Genomic DNA, 12,765 nt, shown 5'->3' on the forward strand with positions numbered 1-12,765 from the left:
TATTCTTTCTTTTTTTTTTTTTGGAAGATTAGCCCTGAGCTAACTACGGCCAGTCCTCCTCTTTTTGCTGAGGAAGCCTAGCCCTGAGCTAACATCCGTGCCCATCTTCCTCTTCTTTGTATGTGGGATGCCTACTACAGCATGGCATGCCAAGTGGTGCCATGTCCGCACCCATGATCCGAACCGGCAAACCCCAGGCTGCCCAGAAGTGGAACGTGTGCACTTAACTGCTGTGCCACCAGGCCAGCCCCTGTATTCTTTCTGCTGGTTCATTAGTATTGTATCGAAATACAACTGATTTTTGTAAGTTGATTTCTGGTGAGTTCTTTAAGGTTTTCTATATATAAAATCATGTCATCTGCAAACAGTGAGAGTTTCACTTCTTCATTGCCTATTTGGATTCCTTTTATTTCTTTTTCTTGCCTAATTGCTCTGGCTAAAACCTCCAGTACTATGTTGAATAGGAGTGGCAAGAGTGGGCAACCTTGTCTTTTTCCTGTTCTCAGAGGGATGGCATTCAGTTTTTGTCCACTGAGTATGCTGTTGGATGTGGATTTGTCACATATGATCTTTATTATGTTGAGGTACTTTCCTTCTATATCCATTTTATTGAGAGTTTTTATCATAAATGGATGTTGGATCTTGTCAAATGCTTTCTCTGCTTCTATTGAGATGATCATGTGATTTTTATTCCTCATTTTGTTATTGTGGTGTATCACATTGATTGATTTGTGGATGTTGAACCATCCCTGCATCCCTGGTATAAATCCCACTAATCATGGTGTATGACCCTTTTAACGTATTGCTGTATTTAGTTTGCCAATGTTTTGTTCAGAATTTTTGCATCTACGTTCATCAGTGATATTGGCCTATAATTTTCCCTCTTTTAGCTGTCCTTGTCTAGTTTTGGTAGCAGGGTAATGTTGGCCTCATAGAATGAGTTAGGAATTGTTCTACCTTCCTCAATTTTTGGACTAGTTTGAGAAGGATAGGTCTTGAATCTTTTTTGAATGTTTGGTAGAATTCTCCAGAGAAGCCATCTTGTCCCAGACTTTTGTCTTTGGGGAGGTTTTTGGTTACTGTTTTGATCTCTTTACTTGTGATTGGTCTATTCAGATTCTATATTTCTTCTTGATTCAGTTTGGGGAGGTTGTATGAATCTAAGAACTTATCTATTTCTTCTAGGTTACCCAATTTGTGGGCATACAGTTTTTTTGTAGTATTCTCTTATAATCCTTTATATTTCTGCAGTATCCATTGTAATTTCTTCTCTTTCATTTCTAATTTTATTTTCTTGAGCCTTCTCTCTTTTGTTTGTAGTGAGTCTGGCTAAGGGTTTTTCAATTTTGTTTCTCCTCTCAAAGAACCAGCCCTGGGACTGGCCCCATGGCCGAGTGGTTGAGTTTATGCACTCCACTGTGGCAGCCCAGAGTTTCGCTGCTTTGGATCCTGGGCGCAGACATGGCACCACTCATTAGGCCATGCTGAGGTGGCGTCCCACAGAGTACAAGCAGAGGCACGCACAACTGGAACATACAACTGTATACCAAGGGACTTTGGGGAGAAGAAGAAGAAGAAGAAAAAGAAGATTGGCAACTGATGTCAGCTCAGGTGCCAATCTTTAAAAAAAAAAAAAAAAAAAAAAGAACCAGCTCTTTGTTTCCTTGATCCTTTCTACTGGTTTTTTTTTTTTTTTGTCTCTATTTCATTTTTTTCTGCTCTAATTTTTATTATTTCCCTCCTTCTGTCGACTTTGGGCTTTGTTTGTTCTTCTTCTTCTAGTTATGTTACGCGCAGTTTAGGATTACTTATTTGAGATTTTTCTTGTTTGTTGAGGTGGGCCTGTATTTCTATGAGTTTCCCTCTTATAACTGCTTTTGCTGCATCCCGTAAGAGTTGGGATGTTGTATTGTCATTTTTATTTGTCTCCAGGTATTTTTTAATTTCTCCTTTGATTTTTTCATTGGTCCAATGGTTGTTCAGTAGTACGTTGTTTAGTCTCCACATATCTGTGACATTCTCAGCTTTTTTCTGGTAGTTGATTTCTAGTTTCATAGCATTGTGGTCAGAAAAGATGTTTGATATGATTTCAATCTTCTTAAACTTATTGAGGCTTTCCTTGTTTGCCAATATATGGTATTTCTTTGAGAATGTTCCATGTGCACTTGAGAAGAATGTGTATTCTGCTCTCTACATATCTCTTAAGTCTATCTGATCAACTGCTTCATTTAAATCCACTATTTCCTTGTTGACTTTCTGTCTGGGTGATCTATCCATTGATGTAAGTGGGGTGTTAAGGTCCCCTACTATTATTGAGTTGCTGTTAGTTTCTCCCTTTAGGAATGTTAATAGTTGCTTTATACACTTTGGTGTTCATGTGTTGGGTACATATATATTCATAAGTGTTATGTCCTCTCAATGGAAAATCCTTTTTATCATTTATACTGACCCTCTTTGTCTTTCTTTCTCTCTCTTTTTTTTTTTATCTTGCAGTCTGCTTTGTCTGATATAAGTATGGCAACACCTGCTTTCTTTTGTTTGCCATTAGCTTGGAGTATCATCTTTCATCCCTTCACTCTGAGCCTATGTTTGTCTTTAGAGCTGAGATGTGTTTCCTGGAGCCAACATATTGTTGGGTCTTGTTTTTTAATCCATCCAGCTACACTGTGTCTTTCAATTTGAGAATTCAACTCATTTACATTTAGAGTAATTATCGATATATGAGGGCTTAATACTGCCATTTTATCTCATATTTTCTGGCTGTTCTATATTTCCATTGTTTCTCATCCCTTGTATTTCTGACTGCCATTTCATTTTGGTGATTTTCTGTGCTGGTTTTCTCAGTTTTCTCTTTTTTTTATGAATTGTGTCTCTGCTCTGATTTTTTATTTAGTGGTTACTGTGAGGTTTATGTAAAAGATCTTGTAAATGAGGTTGTCCATTTTCTGATAGCCTTTTATCTCCATTAGCCTAAGCAGGTTCCATCCTTTCCCTCTTCCCCTCTGAGTTATTGTTGTCACAAATTATTCTGTTTTATCTTGTGAGTTTGCAACTAAATTGAAGTGTTTATAGTTACTTTTGATGCTTTCCTTCCCTTTATCTTCTAAGTTATAATTAAGTATTTGCTACCCTGTTCAGAAAGAGAGCTGCAGTTTTCTGATTTTGTCTATTAATCTTCTTTCTCAAAGCTTTGTAGACCTTTGCCTTTTGTTTCAGGTATGATATCATCCTTGATCCTTTCTGGTAGGGGAGGTCTAGTGGCAATGAACTCCTTCAACTTTTGTTTATCTGGAAAAGCTTTTATTTCTCCATCATATCTGAAGGATAGTTTTGCTAGATAGAGTACTCTTGACTGAAAGTTTTTGTCTTTCAGTATTTTGAATACATCATTCCATTCTCTCTTAGCCTGTAAGGCTTCTCCTGAGAAATCCACTGAAAGCCGGATAGGAGTTCCTTTGTAGGTTATTTTCTTCCGCCTTGCTGCCCTTAATATTTTTTCTTTGCCATTGACTTTTGCCAGTTTTGCTATTATATGCCTTGGGGAAGGTCTTTTAGCATTGATGTCATTAGGAGTTCTATTGGTTTCATATATTTGTAAGTCCAGTTCTTTCCTCAGGTTTGGGTAGCTCTCAGTTAATATTTCTTTGAACAAGCTCTCTGCTCCTTTTTCCTCCTGGAATACCTATAATCTTTAAGTTGCTTTTTCTAATTAAGTTGGATATTTCTTGAAGAATTTTTTTCATTTTTTTAGAATCTTACTTCTTTCTCCTCCTCCACCTGAAACATTTCTATATTTCTATTATGTAAATCACTAATTCTCTCCTCCATAATATCAGCTCTATTTTTAAAGGATTCTAGACTTTTATCTCATTAATTGTGTTCTTCATATCCATAATTTCTGCTTGTTTTTTTTTTCACATAGTTTCAATCTCTTTGGTGAAGTATTCTTTCTACCCTTAATTTTATTCCTGAGCTCATTGAATTGTCTTTCTCAGCTTTCTTGTAACTCATAAAGTTTCTTTATGATAGCTATTTGGAATTCTCTGCCGTTTAGACTGTAAATTTCTGTGACTTCAGGGTTGGATTCTGGAGACTTGTTTTCCTTCTGCTCTCAATTGTTGCTGTAGTTTTTCCCGGTGTTTGATGAACTAACCCTTTGCCAGCACTTTTGTGGTAGTACCAGGCCACGGATTCCACCTTCCACCACTGGGGGGAAGCAGGAGCTGTGTTTCTGGTCCCACCCCATCTGCTGGATGTTATGGTGGTCTGGTGGGTGCTCCCACCAGCTGGGAAAGTGTTCACAGGCGGGCTCAGGGCAGCCATTGCCTCTTCATACAGTTGTGTCAAGGCACGTTCCCACTTGTGGGGCCACAGCAGTACTGTGGGGCTCCTTCCAGCTGAGAAAGCATTAGCACATGTACGTAGATCTGCCAACGCCTCTTCGTATGGTTGCACTGGCTGCTGTGGTCGGTGGGTGTGGCTGCTTCACAGGGTCTGATCCTGGGCCACTGGTACCACAGTGTCATGGTGGGCTCTCCAGCTGGCCAGGAAAGCATTTGTACACAGGCTCAGAGCTACCTCTGCCTCTTCTTACAGTCACGCTGAGAAACGTTCCCACTTGCAGGACCGCAGCAGCACTGTGGGCGCTCAGCCAGGAAAGGGTTGGCACACATGCACCAAGCTGCCAGGAAAGGGTTGGGGAGTGCTCACCAATCTCCACTACTTCCTGGAGGCCAAGTCCTTCCACCTTCAGATGTATAGCTGTGTGGGTCTCTCAGGTGTGCCATTGTGCTGTGTGGGCTTCCTATTGGTGAGTGAATGTCCATTTAGTTGTAGTTCAAAGAGGGAGAGATAAAGGGCGCAGCTCACTCCACCATGTTGCTGACGTTACCCTAAACATAACTTTCATATGCACTGGGAAACCAAAAAGTTCATGTGGCTCGCTTTATTGGGATATTCCTTTATTGTAGTGGTCTGGAACCAAACCTGCAATCTCTCCAAGGTGTGCCTGTTATTGATTCATGAGTCTTACTCCCCCCGAGCGCACACACACACACACACACCCACATCCCATGCTGGAAGTGGCATGGTAGCTAGGAAAAAGCAGCAGCTTTGGACCCTAACTCTAAATCTATCTACACGGCCTTGAGCAAGCTCCTTATCCATTCCGGACATAGTTCTCTTATCTGTAAGAAGTGAGCTATGCTCAACTTTTTCAAATTAAATTAAACTAAGTTATGTATATTGACTACCAGGTGCTCACTAGATCCTGGCTCTCATTATTAACTATAATTATCAGTCTTCCCATCTCCAGGTCCCTGAAATGCCTGGCCCATACCTTACACAAAATAGGTGCTCAGAGTTTTGGTTGAACTGAAGACCCTTGTCTTTAGGTGGATTCCTTTGCTTAATACTTATCTCAAAATTTAGTAACAGTTTGACAAGCACTGTGTTAACCTACAGAGCACTGAATAACATTTTCCAATTAGATTTGTTGGGGCCCAGGGCAGGCTACCCCAAAATATCCTGCATTGGCATATTGATTATTTTGCATTAAGGTTACTTGTTTTGACTTAGTAACATTTTGACCATCTTCTCTCTCTTCCCCCTGAAAGCAGGAAATAAATCTTCCATGTGAAAGGTACCCTCCCCACACCAGGAGATAGACACATCCTTATCACCAGAGCCAGGAAATTCAGGGCCAAGAAGCCTATATAAATAAACCTTGTTGCTTTTACTAACTTACTACGTTAAGCCTAAACTCTGCTCAAATTCCTCATTAATTACATACCCCAAATCCAAGTTTCTTATTTTTTTTTTTTGAGGAAGATTAGCCCTTAGCTAACTGCTACCAATCCTTTTTTAGCTGAGGAAGACTGGCCCTGAGCTAACATCCATGCCCATCTTCCTCCACTTTATATGTGGGACGCCTACCACAGCATGGCTTGCCAACCAGTCCCATGTCTGCACCTGGGATCCAAACTGGCAAACCCTGGGCCTCTGAGAAGCGGAACATGCGAACTTCACTGCTGCGCCACCAGGCCAGCACCAAACCCAAGTTTCTTTGTCCTGTCAATTCCTCACAAGTTTATTGTTTATTTGTGTAAAAGATTTAAATAAAAGCAGCCCTGCTTTGCCCATCTTGGAGAGTATCATTTTTTACGATCTCCAATATATATGTATTAAATTGGTTTTTCTCATATTAATGTGGTCCTGTGCCAATTTTATTATTCGTCCAGCCATTAGAACTCAAGAGGAGTAGAAGGAGAAATTCCCCCCTCCCCAAGAGATTTATCAGATGCTAGGGTTTTCAGCTGAACCAAAATGACCCAATTCTTACCCAATTATTATAAAGTTGATCTTGCTATGTTGAAGCTGAGCTGTCACTTATATTTTAGAACAGATGGAGCCAGGTGACAAGTAGATATCCAAAAAGTGAAAATCCAGCAACTGCAGTGAAGCCCAAGAGCCTCAAGCCTGGTTTCTAGGACAGAGAGCTGGTGTCAGGCTGCATGCCCGCAATGACTCCCTGAGGTCATTTAGCTGACATGTCTCAAACTGTGGTCTCACCGGAGCTTCCTCCTGGGAATGACTGAAGAGAGTAAAACAAGAGAAGAAAATCTGGTTCTCCCAGCCACAGACACCTGACCCGTCATTCAGATACATAAAGCATACAGTTACCCATGTGGTATAATTCCCAGGCTTAACGCCATTTATAGTGATTTTGAAAAGCATGGTGGTTGTACTACTGATAGAAGAGCAGAGATTACATTTCCTCTTACTGAAACGTATCAAGACAATCTAGGGGCCTTCTTCACTCCCAGTAATTCTGAGAATCACTCTGTAAAGCTCCTATAAATTAATGCCTTCATGGGGATTAGCTTGCAAGGAACCAAAGACAAGACAAGGATTAAGGTGGAAAGGTTTGGGGCCAAGTAAGAAAGGGCACAACGGAGGGGAAAGGGCAGTGCCATCAAAACATCCATGTCACTGTTTCAGACGTGAGTTTTCTGGCCGGTACATAAACCGTGAATTTAATGAAGAGCAACAATGAAATACAATTGTTTTTTGACAGAAAAATTAAAAAATCTTTCACTGATAAACAGAAGTACAATAGTTTCCTAATCCGCATGCATGACCTCCCCTCCCCTTTCCTCCAGCATGCACGCCCACACACACTCACACACCCACACACACAGGGCGTTCTTTAGGTCAGCCAAAAGTGCTTACTCTGCACCAATTGCCAAGAATACTTTTTCTCTACAGAAGCTGAGTGCAATAATTATTTATGTATTTGTCTGGCTATCTAGCTGTTTGTTTCTTGTGATGTTCCAAAAAGATTTAAGATGGCTTATGTGGATATGTCATATGACAAGAATTTAAATTAGAAGTGGGGTGAAAAAAGAAATAAAAATAAACCAAAGATGAAAACGTGGGGAGACAGGAAAAGAATTAAAAGTCATAACATGATGATCTTATACAACGTGCTACCGGTGAACCATAAATCTGACTCTAATCTATCCAGTGGCTGAATTTGAAGAGAAATCTAGTCACTTATATAATTCTCGTCTATCAGAGGGATTCCCAATCTTTTATTTGCATCTGAGTCATCTGAAGAGCTTATAAAAAGTAGAATCACTCAGGCCTCACTGAGAGAATTTCAAATTCTGTAGATCTGGGCTGAGATCCTAGGATTTGTAATTTTAACACATTCCCATTGATCTCTCAGATAAAAACCAACCAAATTCTCAAGACAAGAACAATTACTTTTGATATTAAGATCATAGAGGAATTTATTCTAGAGAATGACAAAGAGAATCTTGTGAAATACAAAACATTCTTACAGACATTCAAGATGAGTCTCAGAGGTTCATGGGCCGTTGCTTATAACTTTAAAATAGGCTTTCACATAGTTATGTGAAAGTAATTATGTTGGGATTTGGTAAAGAGAGGACAAAAAACATAATAATGTTATCCAGGAATTTGATTTTGCTAGTTCAGCTCGACCCAAGATAGGAACTAAAAAGGATTTTCTATCTACTCAAGCCCGTTATCTTTACACGGAGCCAAAAATTAAGAAAAATTAAGAGCTCATCCTTATGGAACTGCTCTTTGGGAAGACCTACACCTGTTCTCGTGGACCCAAATCGTCCAAAGTTCTCAATGTCGTAAAGGTCACAATACACACGAACTCTGCCTGATCGTGTAAAGTTTCGTTCATTTCAATTTTGTAGTAAAAGAGACAAACTTCATTAGATTTTTCACATCTCACATCTTGTCACCTTGAATCTACAGTGAATCCACAAGACTTTGGAGCTTCATGGATATTTTGTTTTCTAAATCAATCGAGAACTAGATAAGATGGTCTTTCGGTTTTCCAGGAAAGGGACAATTTGTGCTGGTTTTAGACAATTTATTATCTGCAGGTGTGCATAAAGTTACTGCTCTCAAACCTTGGTACAAAATGGCATAAAAGGGATGCTATGAGATATTGAGGCCTCACTCACTTATTCAATAAACGTCTGTAGAGGACTTGATATTTGCCAAGCCCTGAGCCAGAGAGTGAGAATACAAGAATAAGCAAGCCTGCCTCCACGGTGTTTGCAGTCTCATCTTTACAGGCAAGAAAAGAGGTGATTATAACATGGTGTGGTAAGTAGTCTGAACGAGGAAATGTAGAACACTCCAGAGAGGAAACAAAACCATACTTGGGTGGTCAAGGAAGGCTTCTTGGAGGAAGTCACATGGAAGCTAAAACCTAAAATGTATGTAGAAGTTAAACAAGTGAAGGTGGGTTAAGCATGGATTGAGATGGGGTTCCAAATGGGAGGTGAGAGAGAATGTTAACAAAAAACTTCCCATCTTGTGAACATTCATGAGACAGAAGAAGGTATGTTGCTGAAGCTGAGAGAAATTCAATCTGACCTCTACATGGTGTACGTGAAACTGAGGGTGATACGGTTGAGAAAGACGGAGAGGGGGCAAGCTCTTCAATGGTCTTCTAATCCACAGTAAGGAATTTAGACTGTATCCCAAGACAACTGGGGAGCCATTAGGCTGGTGATCATGTATTGGCATTTAGAAAGATTCCTTGAGCCTCTAAATCTCTCCAGTCATCTTTCATCATGTGCAAGGTCAAATAATTGTTTAACACTTGAAACCCTAAAGTAGTGAAGGAAATTTAGAATGGAGAACCCCAGTGCTTCCTGGAAAAGCCCAAGCAGCTCGAGAGTACCCTGTCCTGGCTGCCCTGGGTATGTCACCTTAGAGGGGGCTGGACCCATTGCTGCCACTTGGAGGTCAGGAATGTGAAGATCCTTTGCCGCTTGTTAGGTCCTGAATCAATGACCACATTAACATACTTCTCTTATGTTGCTCCTCACATATCCCACCCACCTCTGTATCTCCATCATCCAGGCCAATGCTGTTTCTAAGGAACAGGAAAAGTGGGCAGATAATACTGTCCAAGTGCTGGAGATGGATGGACGAGCTCCCTAAGGAGGGCAAGCAGGACATTTGTAATCATTTTCCATTAGTGGGTCAACTGACAGGGACGTTGAAATTTACTGGTAGAGGGGTTCTCAAGTATGATAACAAAAGAAAAACATTTCATTTTATTTATGTTTATAATTAAAGAACCTCTTTTTAAACCTAAAACTGGCGGATGACTAAAATCCAGGCCATAATATATACTAGGTATCTACGGCTCTGCTGAAGGGAGAAAGAGTTGACCCACAATATAGACTAATTCAATTTATGAAAAAATACCCATGTCTTAATACTTATTAAATATTAATACTTAATATTAATAATACTCAATAATTATTAAACAAATATTGGCTAATGGAGGGAAAAGAAAATGTTTCAGAAGTCAAAATGCTTAACATAAGATAATTCCCTATGTGTAGTTTGCCACCTAGTGTTAATCTGTGGAAATAAAAAGGCTGGGACGATAATTTTCAAATCAGGCTCACCAGGTGACAAACGGATGACTCAAAGCAACGTTTCAATTTTAACACATCGAATTCTACTACAACCCCTCTGAGGTTTGTGGGGGTCGGGGAGTGAGTGGCTGGGTGAGTTGGCTACTTGAGAGAAATCGGTTACTTCTGGGAAGCCCTCTGTTTTTATCAGCTCGACATGTCTCTAACCAAACGAATTTTTTGCCCAGAAACTTTTTTGCCACTCTCCTGTATGCATCCCTCTCCACCCCCTCTCAAATCAGGACCTGTTACATTTGAAGTTCCCTTCCCCCCAGACCCCATCTCCAATTTGTCTTGACCAAGTTTTCCACACGATGGTCCCACCTAACATACCCATTGTAGACTTCAGCCAAACACTTGCTCTTCCCTGCACTCCTCGGAGCCTTGTCAGATCATACTCCTTCCGCCCGCATGGTTTACGGTTGTAGCAGAACTCAGACAGGAAACATGGGCCTACGTGAAGATTTGGGAGTCAGGAGAATGGATGTGATAGATGAAGCCACGGGCAGGCAGGAGTTTCCTGAGCGACTGGACAGAAGAGAGGACTAAGGATGGCACCTGTAGGACAGTGGCATTACCAGAGAAAGAAAAGTTGGCAAAGGAGACTAAGAAGTGGACCAAGAGGAGAAATTTAAAAGTGTGATTTTACAAACAGAGAACAGGTGAGGGGAAAGAAGTGCAGAGATCAAGTTAAAGGCAGACGACATTTGGCCCGTGTAAATTAGGACATCACTGGCAACTGCCAAAAGAGCAGGAGCATTAAGTGATAAATGCGGCCAGGTGCTTCACAGACTTACAGCACTTGGCATCATCCGGAGTTCATTTGGTTTCTTTTGTTGTTGCTGGATTTTTGTTTTGTTTTAGCCATTTTTTGTGTATCTAGGGTTAATAAACTAATAAGTTACTAATAAATTAAACATGTCTAATAAGCTAAACATTGTTTAATTTGCATTCCTTGGATAACACGATATTGAGCACTTTTAGTTTGGATATATTCTTTTGTGGAGCTTGTGTTCAAGTTGTCCTTTTGTAACCGGATTATCTTTTTTTACTGATATGTAGAAGTTATTTATGTACTCAGGGTATACTTTGTCATATGCATGTATTACAAACTCTGTGGATTGTCCTCTGACTCTCCTACTGGTGTATTTTGATGATAGAAGTTCCTAATATTAATGCAGTCCAATTAATCAATCTTCCTTTACAGATAGTGCTTTTTTGCGTGTCTTATTTACTAAGTCTTTGTCCAGCAAAATCAGGAAGATTCTCCCATGCTGTCTTCTAGAAGCTTTGTTTTACCTTTCATATTTAGAAACCTAAACATCCATCTGGAATTAATGTTTGTGCATGGTGTGATGGATCAAGATTCCTTCTTTCTCCCCTATAACGTGGATGGATATCCAATTGATTCCACATTTATTGAAAAGACCACCCTTTCTTTATTGCATTGCAGTGACACCTTTGTCATGAACAGCACATTTCTATGTGCTCGAGTCTATTTCTGGACAGTATTCCATGGGTCTCTTTGTCCGTCCTTGTGCTAGCATCACTCTTTCAATTGCGGGAGCTCTGTAACAAGGCTTGCTATCTGGTGGTGCAGTCTTCTCTAACTTTGCTCTTTTGCTTTAAGATGTTCTTTGCTATTTTTGGCTCTCTACGTTCCCATAAAAGTTGCTAACCCCCCACCTTACTCCTCACCCAAAACATTGGCACCTTGATCGGGACTGCTTGGATCTGTATCAATTTGACAAGAATTGACAGTTGAACAACATTGTTTTAAATCATAAACATGGTATATTACTCCTATAGAGATCTTTAAAAAATTTCAGGAATGTTTTGCAGTCTTTCTGGGTAGAGCTCTTGCACATCTTTCATTAAACTAATTCCTAGGCATCTAATGGCTTTTTTTATACTGTAAATGGTATCTTCATTAAACACTATCTCATGTGTTGCTAGCTCACACAAATACAGTTGAGTTTTGTACATCGACGTCACCTCCAGTGACATCACTAAAGACACTAACAGCACTGGTTTGTCTGTGGATCCTTTTGCATTTTCTAAGTGGACAATCACATAGACTGAATTCGTATTATTTCTCCCAGTCAATCCTTACACTCTTTCCTTGCCTTGCACTTAAGACTATAGATTTGCCTATAAGTAACGCTTAACCTGCATCCCACAAATTTTAATGTTATATTTTCCTAACAAAGGATTATCAGATAATTGAGAATCCCTGAAAATGAAAGAGAGACCAAATCAAAAAAACTGAAAACTGAAGAACCTGAAAGAAAGGGACAATGCAGAGGGTCGAATAAAGGGATAGAATAACATTAAAAAATATTAAAAAGAATACCCCGAGAAAGATAACATACTGAATCAATGAACCAAGAACAGGGTCCTTAAAAACAAAAGGACCAGAGAATACATAAAATCTTTTGGAAATTAAAAATGACAGCAAAAAAAGATTAACAGAAGGGTTGGAAGATAGTTAAGGAAATCCCTCAGAATCCCCAAAGCAAAAAGACGTAACACAGAGAAAATAGGAGGATAAATGTCTGAGGTCCAACATTTGAATAACAGATATTCCAGAAAGAGAGAAAGGAGGAGGAAGGGAGGAAATGGGAGGAAATTATGAAGGAAACAAAACACTGAAGGACTGGAGAACATTCCAAGATGAAGGACATGAATAATTACCACAATGAATGAAAAAAAAGACACATCAAAGATTATCAGAGGGAAATTAGAAAACTCCAGAAATAAAGAGAAAACCCCAACCTCTTGC

Source organism: Equus quagga, chromosome 16, assembly GCF_021613505.1.
Source record: "Equus quagga isolate Etosha38 chromosome 16, UCLA_HA_Equagga_1.0, whole genome shotgun sequence".
NCBI classification, from domain to species: Eukaryota; Metazoa; Chordata; class Mammalia; order Perissodactyla; family Equidae; genus Equus; species Equus quagga.